The following is a 12716-nucleotide window of genomic DNA, read 5'->3' on the forward strand; positions in this document are numbered from 1 at the left end:
ATTTCACATGTTTCCACCACCTGTCCATCACATTTCACCACCTGTCAGGGGGTGGGTGGGGGAGGAGGGAGAATATTTTGGAACACGAAAGTTTTGCAAGGATGAATGTTGAAAGCTATCTTGGCATGTATTTAGAAAAATAAAAAGCTATTATTATTAAAGAAAAAAAGGATTGCATGTACAGAGTAAATATTAGGTATGGGGCAACTATTTATTTTGTAGTATCGCAAAAGCTACTGCTTTAAACAGGCATAGGGCATAGGTCCATGTGCCCCGGGGGCCTCAGATACTAATTATAGCTGTGTGATCCTGGGAAAATCACTCACCTTTTATCAGCTGGAAAGAAAAGAAGACCTAATGACTATCTGAAGTTAAGAAGCCAGGTTCAAAGCTCTGGCTGTGGAGGGTGGAACGGGGCCTCATTGTGAAAGAAGCAGATGCATCCCACTGCCTGGGCCCAAGGACAGATGAATTTCACTGAGGTGCCTGGGCCAAAGGCCATTTAGTAACTCAGAATGAGAAAGCCCTGATAGGAGGTGGCTGGGGCCTCCCCGCCGAGGGAAAGAGAGAAGGATCTTTGTTGTCGGAGCCGCCTTCTTAGATGCCTTACTCCATAACACCCCAGATCTAGACTAGACGGAGTAAGGCATGTTGGGGAATGGGGGGACCACTTTTATCACCAGAGCAAAACCATAAAGCATTGCCAAAAGGCTGGCGGCTTCAGCACTTGTCACTGATTATGGCTTGAGAAGGTAACAGTTAGATGTGGGCCCAGAAAAGCTGACTGGGGATCCCGGAGAGCTAAATGTGCAAGAAACCAGAGCAGAACCACACTGGCCACAAAATGTGTTTTAAAAGACAAGGCTAGGAAAGAAGGGCTTCCATGCTTTTCTTTTAGACTGCAACTGAGATCTCATTGTTTTAAGGAGTTCTTGGGGAGGAAATGCCTTGTATCAACGTAGTCTGGCACCCTAGCCACAATTGACGGCCCTAGAACTGGTAGCCAAATGCCTCAGGCACATCCAGTCCAGTGCCTGGTTCCATACTGCCTGCAAGCTAAGGAAGAAGAAAAGGGGAAGAAAAGGGACAGAGAAAGAGAAGAGAAGACAAAAGGAGACAAAGAGAGAAAAGAGAAGCAAAAAGGAGAGAAGAGAAAAGACAAGAAAAGAACAGAAGAGGGAAGCAAAGAGAAGAGAGAAAGGGAGAGACACTGAAAGAAAGAAGAGAACAAATGAAAACAAAAGAGAAAGAAAAAAGAATAAGGAAGAAACAGAATGAGAGAAGAGAGGTGAAGAGAATTAGAAGGGAAGAGAAGACAGGAGAGGCGAGATGCAGAAAGAAAGAAGATACAAAAAAGAGTATGACAAAATAAAGAGAAAAGAGAAGGGAATAGTAGAGAAGAGAAGAGAAAGGAGAAAGAGAAAAGAAAAAGAGCAGAAGAGAGAAGGGAAGAGACACAGAAAGGGAGAAGAGAAGATAAATGGAAAGAAGAGAACAGAAGTCAACAGGAAAGAAGGAAAGCGTAGAAAAGAAAAAGGACAGTGGAAGAGAGGAGGGGAGAGACAGAAAAAGTCTGAAAAGAAAAGACAAGAGAGGATAACAGAAGATAGGAAGAAAGAGAAGAGAGGGAGAAAGAAAAGAGATGAGAAACAAGAGAGAAGATAACAAAAGAAATGAACAGAAGAGAGGATGGGAGAGATGCAGAAAAAGAGAAGTGAAAGGAAGAGAATAGGTGAGAATAAGAAAGAAGAGGAGAGAGTAGGGGAACAATGAAGAAAGTGAGAAGAGAAGGGAAGACAGGAGGCAAGAGACCCAGAAAGAGAGAAGAGAAGAAAAGAGAACAGAGAGGAGGGGAGGGATACAGAATCTGAGAAGAGATGAGAGTAGGGAAGGGAAGAGAAAAGAAAAGAGAGCAGAAGAGAGAAGAGAAAAGAAGAGGGGAGGAGGAAACAAGGAGAGAAGGGAGGAGAAGACAAAAAGAAGATAGTAGGGGAGAGACAAAGGATGAGAAGAGAAGACTTACCTTTTTTTAAAGAAGACCAGAGGAGAAGAGAGGGGACAAAAAGAATATGAAAGAAGGGAAGAGGTTAGATTAGATTAGAGATTAGAAGAGAAGATGATAAAGGAAGAGAAGGGACAGAGAAAGAGAAAAGTAGAGAACAGAAAAGATCAGAAGAGAAAAAATGCAGTGAAAAGAAAGAAGAGAAGAGAAGAAGGGAGAGGCACAGAAAGAATAGAGAATAGAAAGGAAGAGAAGACAACAAATGAGAAAAGAAAAGAGAGCAGAGGAAAGACAAAAACAGAGGTAAGAGAATGAGAAGAAAAGGAGAAGCACAATGAGAAGACAAGCAGAAAAGACAGAAAAAGAAAGGAAGCAAAGAGAAAAAAGAGAAGACAATCAGAAGAGGGGAGAATAAGAGGAGAAAAGAAGAAAAGAAGCCGAGGAAAGAGACAGAGAAAAAAGAGAACAGAAAAGAAGAAAAGAGAAGAGATGGAGAGAGACAAATTGAGAAGAGAAGGGAAGTAAAGAGAAGAGAAGACAAGGAGAGAAGAGAAAAAAATCAGAAGAGAGGAGTCAAGAAACAAATGTGAAGACAAAAGAGAGGAAAGAAAAGATCAGAAGAGGAGAGGGGATAAGAAAGAAGAGAATGGAAGAGAAGATGAGATTACAGAACAGAAAAGAGAAGAGAAAACACAAGAAAAAAGAAGAATGGAATGGAACAGAAGACAACAGAAAAGAGCAGGAGAGACAATAAAGAGGGAAGGGAATAGGAGAGAGACAAAGAGAAGAGGAGGGAAGAAAAGAGAAAAGGAGAGAAGGGAAAAAACAAGAAAAGAGCAGAAGAGAGGAGTAAGATACAGATAACAAGAAGAGAAGAGAAAGGAACAGGAGGCAAAAGAAAAGAGTAGAAGTGAGGAGGGGAGACTTTGAGAAAAGAAAAGAAAAAATAAAAAAGAGATAAATGATAAGAAAAGAAAGAGGTGAGAGAAAAAGAGGGAGGGGAGAACACAAAAGAAGGTAACTTAAGAAAAAGAAAAGGTAACTTTTTTAAGAGAAGGAAGAGAAGAAAAGAAAAAGAGAGGAGAAAAGGAGAAAAGAAAGCTGAGAGCAGAAGAGAGGAGGGGAGAGACAGAGAAAAGAGAGATGGGGATAGAAAAAAGGGAAGTAAAGAGAAAAGGAGAAAGAGAACACAAGAAGGTAAGAGGAGAGAGAAGAGCAGAGGAAAGGACAATGAATAGAGAAAGAGAAAGAATGGAAAAGAAGAGAAAAGACAAGACAAGAAAAGGAGAGAGCAGAAGAAAGATGGGGAGAGACATAGAAAGAAGAGAACAGAAGAAAAGAGAAGAGATTCATCAGAAAGAGATAAGAAAAAAAGCAGATGAACATAACAGAATTGAGTAAAACAGAAATGAAGAGAAGACTGTAGTAGACATTTGAGGAAGAGAAAACAAGACAAGAAAGAGAACAGAAAAAGAAATGAAGAGGGAAGAGACTAAAGAGAAGAAAAGTGAAGAGAAAAAAAGACAGAAGAAAAGAGAGGGAGAAAGACAAGAGATGAGAACAAGGAGAGAAGCAGAAGAAGAGAGGAGGGAAGAGGAAAAAGGTAAGGGAAGGAACAGAAAAAGAAAGAAGAGAAAAGACAAGAAAAGGAAAGAGCAGAAGAGAGGAGGGAAGAGACAAAGAGAAGAGAAAAAGAGCAGAAAAAAGGAGAAAAAAATAAAAGAAGAGAAAAGAGAGGAAAAGAGGAGACATAGAAAGAAGAGAAAAGGAGAGGAGAAAACAGCTAAGAAGAGAGCAAAAGGGAATGGGGAAGAGACATATGAAATAAGAAAACAGAAGAAAAGAAAAGGAAGAAGAGAAAAGAAAAATGATCAGAAGAATAGAAAAGAGACTAGGAGAGATATAAAAAGAGAGGGAAAGGGAAGTAAAGAGAAGACAAGAAAGAGAAAAGAGAAGAGCCAAAGACAAAGAAAGAGAAGGAGAGAGAAGAGGAAAGAAAGAGAGACCAGAAGAGAAGAGAGTAGGAGAGACATAAAGAGAGAAAAGGGAAGTAAATTTGAGGAAAAGAGAACAGAAAAGACAAGAAAAGAGCAGAAAGAAGAACAAGACACACAGAAAGAGAAGAGAAAGGAAAGGAGAAAAAAGAAAAGACGACAGCAGAAGGGAATAGGGAAAAGACACAAAAAGAGAGAACAGAAGAAGACAAGAGAAGGAAAAGAAAAATGATCAGAAGAACAGAATAGAATAGAATAGAAAAGAAGAGAAGAGAAGAGATTAGGAGACATAAAGAGAGAAGAAAAAGGGAAATAAAGAGGAACCAGAGACAAAGAAAGACAATAACAGAAGAAGAGTGAGAAGAGCAGAAAGGAGAAGAGTGAGACGAGCAGAAAGGAGAGAAAAAAAAAGGAAAGGAGAGAAGAAAAAAGAGGAAATAGGGGAAACACAGAGAGAGAACAGAAGAAGAGGAAAAAGAAGAGAAAAGAAAAATGATACATTGAGAGACATAAAGAGAGAAGAGAAAGGATGTAAAACAGAAAAAAAAAAAAGAGAATACAAGAAAAAAAGAGAGGAGCCAGAGACAAAGAGAGAGATTAGAAGAGGAGAAAAGAGAAGAGTAGAGGAACTAGAGACAAAGATTAAGAGAGAAGTTTAGAAGAAGATTTTAGCAGAGAAGACAGTAGGAAAGACACATAAAGAGAAAAAAGGGAAGTAAAGAGAAGAAGAGAAGACAAAGGGAGAGAATAGAAAAAAAGAGAGCAGAAAGAGGAGAGAGAGTAAGAGAAGAGAAAAGGAGAGGAGAAAACAAAAGAAAACAGCAGAGGGAATAGGGGGATAGATAGAGAGAATAGAAAATGCTAAGAATACAATAGAAAAGAAGAGAAGAGATTAGGAGAGAGACATAAGGAGAGAAAAGAAGGGAAGAATAAGAGAAAAGAAAAGGAGCCGAGAGAAGACAAGAGAAGAAGAGAGGAGCCAGAGACAAAGAAAGAGAGAAGAGAATATAAGAAAAGAGGAGAGAAGAGAATATAAGAGAAGAGGAGAGAAAAGAAGAGAACAGAAGAGAGTAGGAGAGACAAAGGAGATAATAGAATTCTGAGACAACAAGAGAGCAGAAAGAGGAGTGAGACACACAAGGTAAGAAAAGAAAAAAGGAGAGAAGCAAAAAGAAAAGAAGAGATTAGGAGAGAGACAAAGAGATGAGAAAAGAAAAATGATAGAATAGAAGAGAAGAGATTAGGAGACAAGGGAAGTAAAGAAAAAAGAAAAGGAGAGAAGACAAGAAAAGAGAAAAGAGGAGCCAAAGACAAAAGAGAAGAGAGTACAAGAAAGACATAAAGAAAAGAAGAGAGCAGAAAGAGGAGCAAGAGAGACAGAGTAAGAGAAGAAAAGGAGAGGAGAAAAAAAAAATAAGAGAGCAGAAGGAAATAGGGGAGAGACACAGAAAGATAACAGAAAAGAAAAATGGTCAGAAGAATTAAATAGAAAAACAGTTTTGAGATCTTGAGACATAAACAGAGGAGAAGGGATGTAAAGAAAAGAGAAGATGAGAGGAACCAGAAACAAAGAAAGAGAGAAGAGAATAGAAGAAAAAAGAGGAGAGAAAAGAGTTTAAAGAGAGAGTAGAGAGACAGAGAAAAAGGGGAAGTGAAGAGAAGAGAAAGGGAATGAATAGAAAAAAGAAGAGCAGAAAGAGGAGCGAGACACAGAGAAAGAAAAGGAAAGGAGGGAAAAATAAAGACAGCAGAGGAAATAGGGGAGAGATGCAGAAAGAGAACAGAACAGAAGAGAAAAGGAAAAGAAAAGAATGCAATAGAAAAGAGGAGAAGAGATTAAGTAGAGAGACATGAGAGAAGAGAAGGGAAATATAAGATAAAGAAAAGGAGAGGAGAGAAGACAAGAGAAGAGAGGAGCCAAAGACTTAAGAGAATAGAAGAAAAGAGGAGAGAAAAGAAGAGAAGAGAAAAACGATAAGCTACAATAGAAAAGAGGAGATTGAGAGAGACATGAGAGAAGTAAAAGAGAAAAGAAAAGGAATGAAGAGAAGACAAGAAAATAAAAGAGCCAGGGAAAAAGGGAGAAGAGGAGAGAAAAGAACAGAAAAGAGAGGAGAGGAGAGAGACAGTTCATGCGAAAAAGGAAAGTAAAGAGGAGAAAGGAGAGAATAGAAAAGACAAGAAAAGAGCAGAAAGAGGAGCGAGAGACATAGAAACTGAGAACAAAAAAGAAAAGGAGAGGAGAAAAAAGAAAAGAAGGGAGCAGAAGGAAAGAGAGGAGACACGGAAAGAGAACAGAAGAGAAGAAAAAGGAGGAAGAAAAAAGAAAAATGGTGAAGAGATTAGGCAGAAACATAAGGAGAGAGAAAAGAAGGGAGATAATAGAATATTAAGACAAGAAGAGAGCAGAAAGAGGAGTGAGAGATGCAGAAAGAAAAGAGCAAAGAGAGAAGAGAATGATAGAATAGAAAAGAGAAGAGATATAAGAGAAGAGAGAAATAAAAGAAAAGGACAGAAGAGAAGACAAGAAAATAGAAGGAGGAGCCAGAGATGAGGAGAGAAAAGAAGAGAGGAGAGTAGGAGAGAGACATGAAGAGAGAAAAAAAGGGAAGTAAAGAGTAAGAAAAGAGAAGAGACAAGGAAGATAATAGAAAAGACAAGAAAAGAGCAGAAAAAGGAGCGAGACACACAAAGTAAGAGCAGAAAGAGGAGTGAGACACACAAAGAGAAGAAAAGGAGAGAAGAAAAGATGAGAGCAGAAGGGAATAGGGGAGAGACACAGAAAAGAGAGAACAAGAGAAGAGAGAAGAGAAGAGAAAAATGATAATACAATAGAAAAAAGAGATTAAGAGAGAGACATAAAGAGAAAAGGATAGAAGACAAGAAAATAAAAGAGCCAGAGAAAAAGGAAGAGAGAAAAGGAGAGAAAAGAAGAGAACAGAAAAGAGAGGAGAAGCGAGTAGGAGAGAAAAGGAAAGGAGAGAGGAAAAGAGTAGGAGAGAGACATGAAGAGAGAAAAGAAGGGAAGTAAAGAGGAAAGGAACAGAAAAGGGAAAGAGGAGAAGAGAAAAGGAGGAAAAACAAGAAAACAGCAGAAGGGAATAGGGAAGAGACAGAACAGGAGAAGAGAAAAGGAGAAAGAAAAGAAAAATGATCAGAAGAATAAAACTATAGAGAAGAGATGGGAAGTAAAGATAAAAGAAAAGGAGAGAAGACAAGAAAATAGAAGAGAGAAGCCAGAGACAAAGAGAGAAGAGGAGAGAACAGAAAAGAGAGGAGAAGCGAGTAGGAGAGAGACATTTCATGAGAAAAAGGGAAGTAAAGAGAAGGAAAAGAGAGAATAGAAGAGACAAGAAAAGAGCACAAAGAGGAGCGAGAGACATAGAAACTTGGAGAGGAAAAAAAAGGAAAAGAAGGGAGCAGAAGGGAATAGAGGAGAGACACAGAAAAAAGAAGAGAAGAAAAAAGGAGAGAAGAGAAGGGAATAGGGGAGAAATATAGAGAGAACAGAAGGATGAAAAGAAATAGAACAGATTAGGTAGAGACACAAGGAGAGAAGACAAGATTAAGAGAATAGAGCAGCCAGAGACAAAGAAAGAGAGTAGAGTATAGAAGATAAGAGAAGAGGAGAGGAGAGAAAAGAAAAGAGGAAGAGAAAGACATAAAGAGAAAAAAGGGAAGAAAAGAGAAAAGAAGGGAGAGAATAGAAAAGACAAGAAGAGAGCAAAAAGAGGAGCAAGAATGCATAGAAAGAGGAGAAGAGTAAAGAAGAGGAGAAAAAAGAAAAGAGCGGAAGGGAATAGGGGAGAGACACAGAAAGAGAGGAAAGAGAGAACAGAAGAAGAGAGAAAAGTCCTCGAGAAAGAGAAAAGAAGTGGAAGTAAAGAGAAAAGAATTAAGGAGAGAAGAGAAGAGCCAGAGACAAAGAAAGAGAGAAGAGTATAGAAGAAAATTTGAGAAGAGGAGAGAAAGGAAGAGAGGAGAAGAGAGGAGGAGAGAGACATACAGAGAGAAAAGAAGGGAAAGGGAGAGAATAGAAAAGACAAGAAGAGAGTAGAAAGAGGAGCGAGACACAGAAAGAGGAGAAATGAGAAGAGAAAAGGAGAGGAGAAAAAAGAAAAGAAGAGAGCAGAAGGCAATAGGGGAGAGACACAGAAAGAGAGAACAGAAAAATGATCAGAAGAATAGAAGAGAAGAGACTAAGAGAAGGAAAGAGAAAAGGAGAGAAGACAAAAAAGAGGAGCCAGAGACAAAGAAAGAGAAAAGAGACTAGAAGAAAAGAGAGGAGAGAGAAAAGAAAAGAGTAGGAGCCAAAGTCTGAAGGGAAGTAAAAAGAAAAGAGAAGACAAAGGAAGAGAATAGAAAAGACAAGAAGCAGAAAGAGGAGTGAGAGATACAGAAAGTGAAGGAAAAAGAGAAAAGAGAAAAAGACAACAGCACAAGGGAATAGGGAAGAGACACAGAAAAGAGAAAAGAAGAGAAAAAGAAAAATGATCAGGAGAATAGAATAGATTAGGAGAGACACATAAGGAGAGAAGAGAAGGGAAGTACAGAAAAGAGAAAAAAGAAAAGGAGAGAAGACAAGAAAAGAGAAGAAGAGAGGAGCCAGAGACAAAGAAAAGAAGAGAAGAAGAGAGTAGAAAAGAGACAGAAGTAAAGAGAAGAGAAAAGGAGAGAATAGAAAAGAGCAGAAAGAGGAGCAAGAGACATAGAAATGAGAAAAGATAACAAATAATTGACGAGGAAAAGACGAAAGAGAAAAGGAAAAAAGCAGAAGGGAGTAGGAGAGAGACACAAAAAGAGAAAAGGAAAAAGATCATAAGAATAGAACAGAGTAGAAGAAAGAGCACTCTGAGAAGGGAAGAAAAGAGAAAGAGCAGAAGAGAGGAGAGACACAGAAATAGAGAAGGGAATGGAAGAAAAGAAAAGTAAAGATCAGGATAGGAGGGGAGAGACAGAAAAAAAAAGAAGAGAAGAAAATTCTAAAAGAAAAGATGAGGAGAGTAGAAGGAGAGAAGTAAAAAGAAAAGATCATAGAGGGGAGGGGAGAGATTTTTAGAAAGAGAAAAGGAAAAAAAAAGACTTCAGAAAAGTAGGAAAGAGATATAAAGAGAGAAGAGAGGAGAAAAATAGGAAAGAGATATAAAGAGAGAAGAGAGGAGGAGAGAGAAAAGAAAAAGGGAAAATAGAAGAAAAGATTTTATAGGAATGAAGAATAGAAGAGAGTAGGAGAGAAAAATAAAAAAAAGAAGAGAAGGGAAGTAAAGAGAAAAGACAAGAAAAGAGCAAGAGAGAGTAATGAGACAAAAAAGAGATTAAAGAGAGGAGGGGAGAGACACAGAAAGAATAGAATAGAAGAAATGAGAAGAAAAATGGAGAAAGAAATAAAAGATCAGAAGAAAAGAATAGAACAAAAGAATAGAATAAAACAGAAAAAAGAAAATAGAATAGAAAGGAATATATGAGAAAAGAAAAAAGAATCAAGAAAAGATCAGAAGGGCGGGGGCGGGGGAGGGGAGAGAAACAAAGAGAGAAGAGAATTGAAGAAAAAGATAAAAAAGGAGAGAAAAGGAGAAAGAAATAAAAAATGATCAAAAGAGAAGAGAACAGAAAAAATAAAAGGAAATGAAAAAAGATCAAAAGAAGAGAACAGAAAAGATAAAAGGAAATGAAAAAAGATCAAAAGAATAGAACAGAAAAGACAGAGAGAAGAAAAATGAAGAGAGGAGGGAAAAAGACAAGAGAAGACAACATAAGAGAAAAGGAAAAAGAAAAAATCAGAAGAGAAGAGAGAAGGGGAGAGATGGAAGGAGGGATAAGGGAGAAAAGAGAAGTGAAAGGAGAAAAGAGAAGAGAAGGGAAAACAAAAGAGCAGCAGAGGAGAGAGACAAATTCTGAGAGAAGAAAATTAAAGAGAACAGAAGAGAAAAGGAGAAAGAATAGGAAAAAAACAGAAGAATAGAAAAGTGGTCTAAGAGAAAAGCAAGAAAAAATAGACAATATAGAATAGTACAAAAGAATAGATAAAAGTAAAGAACGAAAAGAAATGAGAGGAGAGAGACATAAACAAAAAGAAGGGAGAAAAGAACAGAGAAAAGGAGAGAAGGGAAAAGACAAAAAAAATAGTAGAAAACTAAGGGGGACAAACAGAAAAAGAGAGGAGAACAGAAGTTAGAAGAAAAGATAAAATTTAGAGAAGAGAGGAAGATAGAGACAAAGAGAGAAGGGAAGAAAAGAGAACTTTTAAAAAGAAAAGTAGAGAAGAGAAATGACAAGAAAAAGGCAGAAGAGTGAGAGACAAAGAGAGAAGAGAACTAAAGATTAGAAGAGAAAAAGAGGATAAAAAAGATAAGAAGTTTCAAGTAAAAGAGAGGGGAGAGACAGAAAAAAGAAGAGAACAGAAGAAATGAGAAGAAAGAAAAAAGAATTTAAGGACAGAAGAGAGGAGGGGAAAGAGACAGAAAGAGAATAAAGAGAATATGATTGAAGAAAGCAGAAGGGAAAAGGAGAAAGAAAAAAGATCAGAAAAATAAAATAGAAGACAACAGAAAAGAAGAAAAGTGAAGAAAAAAGGAGAGGAGAGAGATACACAAAGAGAAGAGAACTGAAGATAACAGAAAAGGAGGAAGAGAAAAAAAGATTCTGAGAAGGGGAGAGAGACACAGAAATAGAGTAAAAAGAAAAGATCAGAAGAGAGACAAAATTAAGAGAAGAGAGTAGAAGAGAAAAGAATTAAGAGAAGAGAAGGGAAGTAAAGGGATTTGAGAAAAGAAAAGGAGAGAAAAGACAAGAAAAGATCAGAAGAGTGAGAGACAAAGCAGACAGAACACAAGAAAATAGATGAAAAGAAGAGAAAAGAAGACAGCAAAGGAGAGAAGGGAAGAGAGACAAAGAAAGAACAAAACAGAAGAAACAAGAAGAGAAGAGAAATGGAGAAGAATGATCAGAAGAATAGAAAACAGAAGGAGACAAGAAAAAAAGACTAGAACATAGAGTACAGAAAAAAGAACAGAAGAGAAGAATGTAGGAGACAGAAAAGAAGGCAAGAAAAAAGAGAAGGGAAAAGGCAAGAAAAGAGCAGAAGAGAGGAGCAAGAGACAAAAAAAGAGAAAAGAAAATAGAAGAATGCAGAAGACAGGGAAGGAGAAACACAAAAGATGAATGAAAGAACAGAACAGAAGAGAAGAAAAAGGAGAAAAGAAAAAAGATCAGAAGACTACAATAGATTCTAGAGAACAAAGACAACAAAAGAAAAGGAGAGTAGAAAAAAGAAAAGATCTGAAAGGCAGAGGGAAGGGACCAGAAAGAGAGAAGAGAATTGAATACAATAGAAGAGAAGATTAGAAAAAGAAAGACAATTAGAAGAATAGAACAGAAAAAAGGAGAGTAGAGACATATCAAAACAAGGGAAGGAAGAGAAGAGAAAAGAGCAGGAGAGAAGTGAGACATTAAGAAAAGATCAAAAGAGAGGAGGAAAGAGACATAGAAACAAGAGAATAGAAAATAAAAGAATTTAAGACTTAACAGAAAAGAGAATAGGAGACATAAAGAGAGAAGAGAAGGGAAGTAAAGACAAGAGAAAAGAAAAGGAGAGAAGAGAAAAGACAACAAAAGAGCAGAAGAGAGGAGCAAGATATAAGAAAAGAGGAGAGAGACACAGAACAGAACAGAAGAAACGAGAAAAGAAATGGAGATAGAAGAAGATAACAGGAAAAGTCAGAAGAGGGGAGGGGAAAGACACAGAAAGAGTAAATGTAACAAATTTTAAGAGAATCAAGTAGGAGAGAGACAACTAGCGAAAAAGACAAAAAAAGAGCAGAAGAGAGGAGCAACAGATAAAGAAAAAAAGAGAAGAGAAGAGGGGAGAGACAAAGAAGAAAAAAGAACAGAAGAAGAGACAAGAAAAGAGAAAAGGGGAGGAGAGGAAAAAAGAAAAGATCAGAAGAGAGGAGGAAAGAGACAAATTCGATAGAACAGAAGAAAAGAGAAATGGAGACAAGAGAAAAGAAAAGATTAGAGGAGAGGGAAGAGCCACAGAGAGATAAGAGAATTGAAGAAAACAGAAGAAGAGAGAAGACATACAAAAAGAGAAGAAAACAGAAGAAGAGGACAACACAAAAGAAGAAAGAAAAGATCAGAAGAGGGGAGGAGAGAGCCACAGAGAGAGAAGAGAACAGAAGAAATGAGAAGAAAAAAGATCAGAATAGAAGAGAAAAGAAGAAAATAAATGTCACAAAAGAGAAGAGAAAAGGAGAGAGAGAAAAAGGAAAGATCAGGAGAGAATAATGGAGAGACACAAAAAAAAGAACAGAAGAAATGAGAAGAAAAAAGATAGAAGAGAAGACAACAGAGAAAAGGAGAGGAGAGAAAAGATCAGAAGAGGGAAGAGAGACACACAAAGAGAAGAGAACTGAAGAGAACAAAGAATAGAACAGAACAAAATAGAAGAAAAGAGAAGAGAAATGGAGGAATATGGAGAAAAGAAAATAAAAAATCAGAAGAAAAGAACAGAATAATAGAATAGAAGGGAACAGAAAAGAAGAGATTACAATAGAAAGGAAGAAAAGGGATAGGGAGAGAGATATAGAAAGAGAACTGAAGAGAACAAAAGGAGAAAAAAAGAGGAGAGAAAAGGAGAAAGAAATGAAAAAAGATCAAATTAGAAGAGAACAGAAAAGAGAAGAGGACGAGAGGAACACAAAGAGAAAAGACAAGAAGAG

The 12716-nt window shown here is 37.3% G+C and overlaps 1 protein-coding gene across 12 annotated transcripts in view; it reads right to left on the reverse strand.

Annotated features, from left to right (window-relative positions):
• Positions 1 to 12716, reverse strand: part of ACSL4 (acyl-CoA synthetase long chain family member 4) — a 152490-nt gene that overhangs the window by 18161 nt on the left and 121613 nt on the right. The window lies entirely within an intron of this gene.

Source organism: Antechinus flavipes, chromosome X (genome assembly GCF_016432865.1).
Source record: "Antechinus flavipes isolate AdamAnt ecotype Samford, QLD, Australia chromosome X, AdamAnt_v2, whole genome shotgun sequence".
Taxonomy (NCBI): domain Eukaryota; kingdom Metazoa; phylum Chordata; class Mammalia; order Dasyuromorphia; family Dasyuridae; genus Antechinus; species Antechinus flavipes.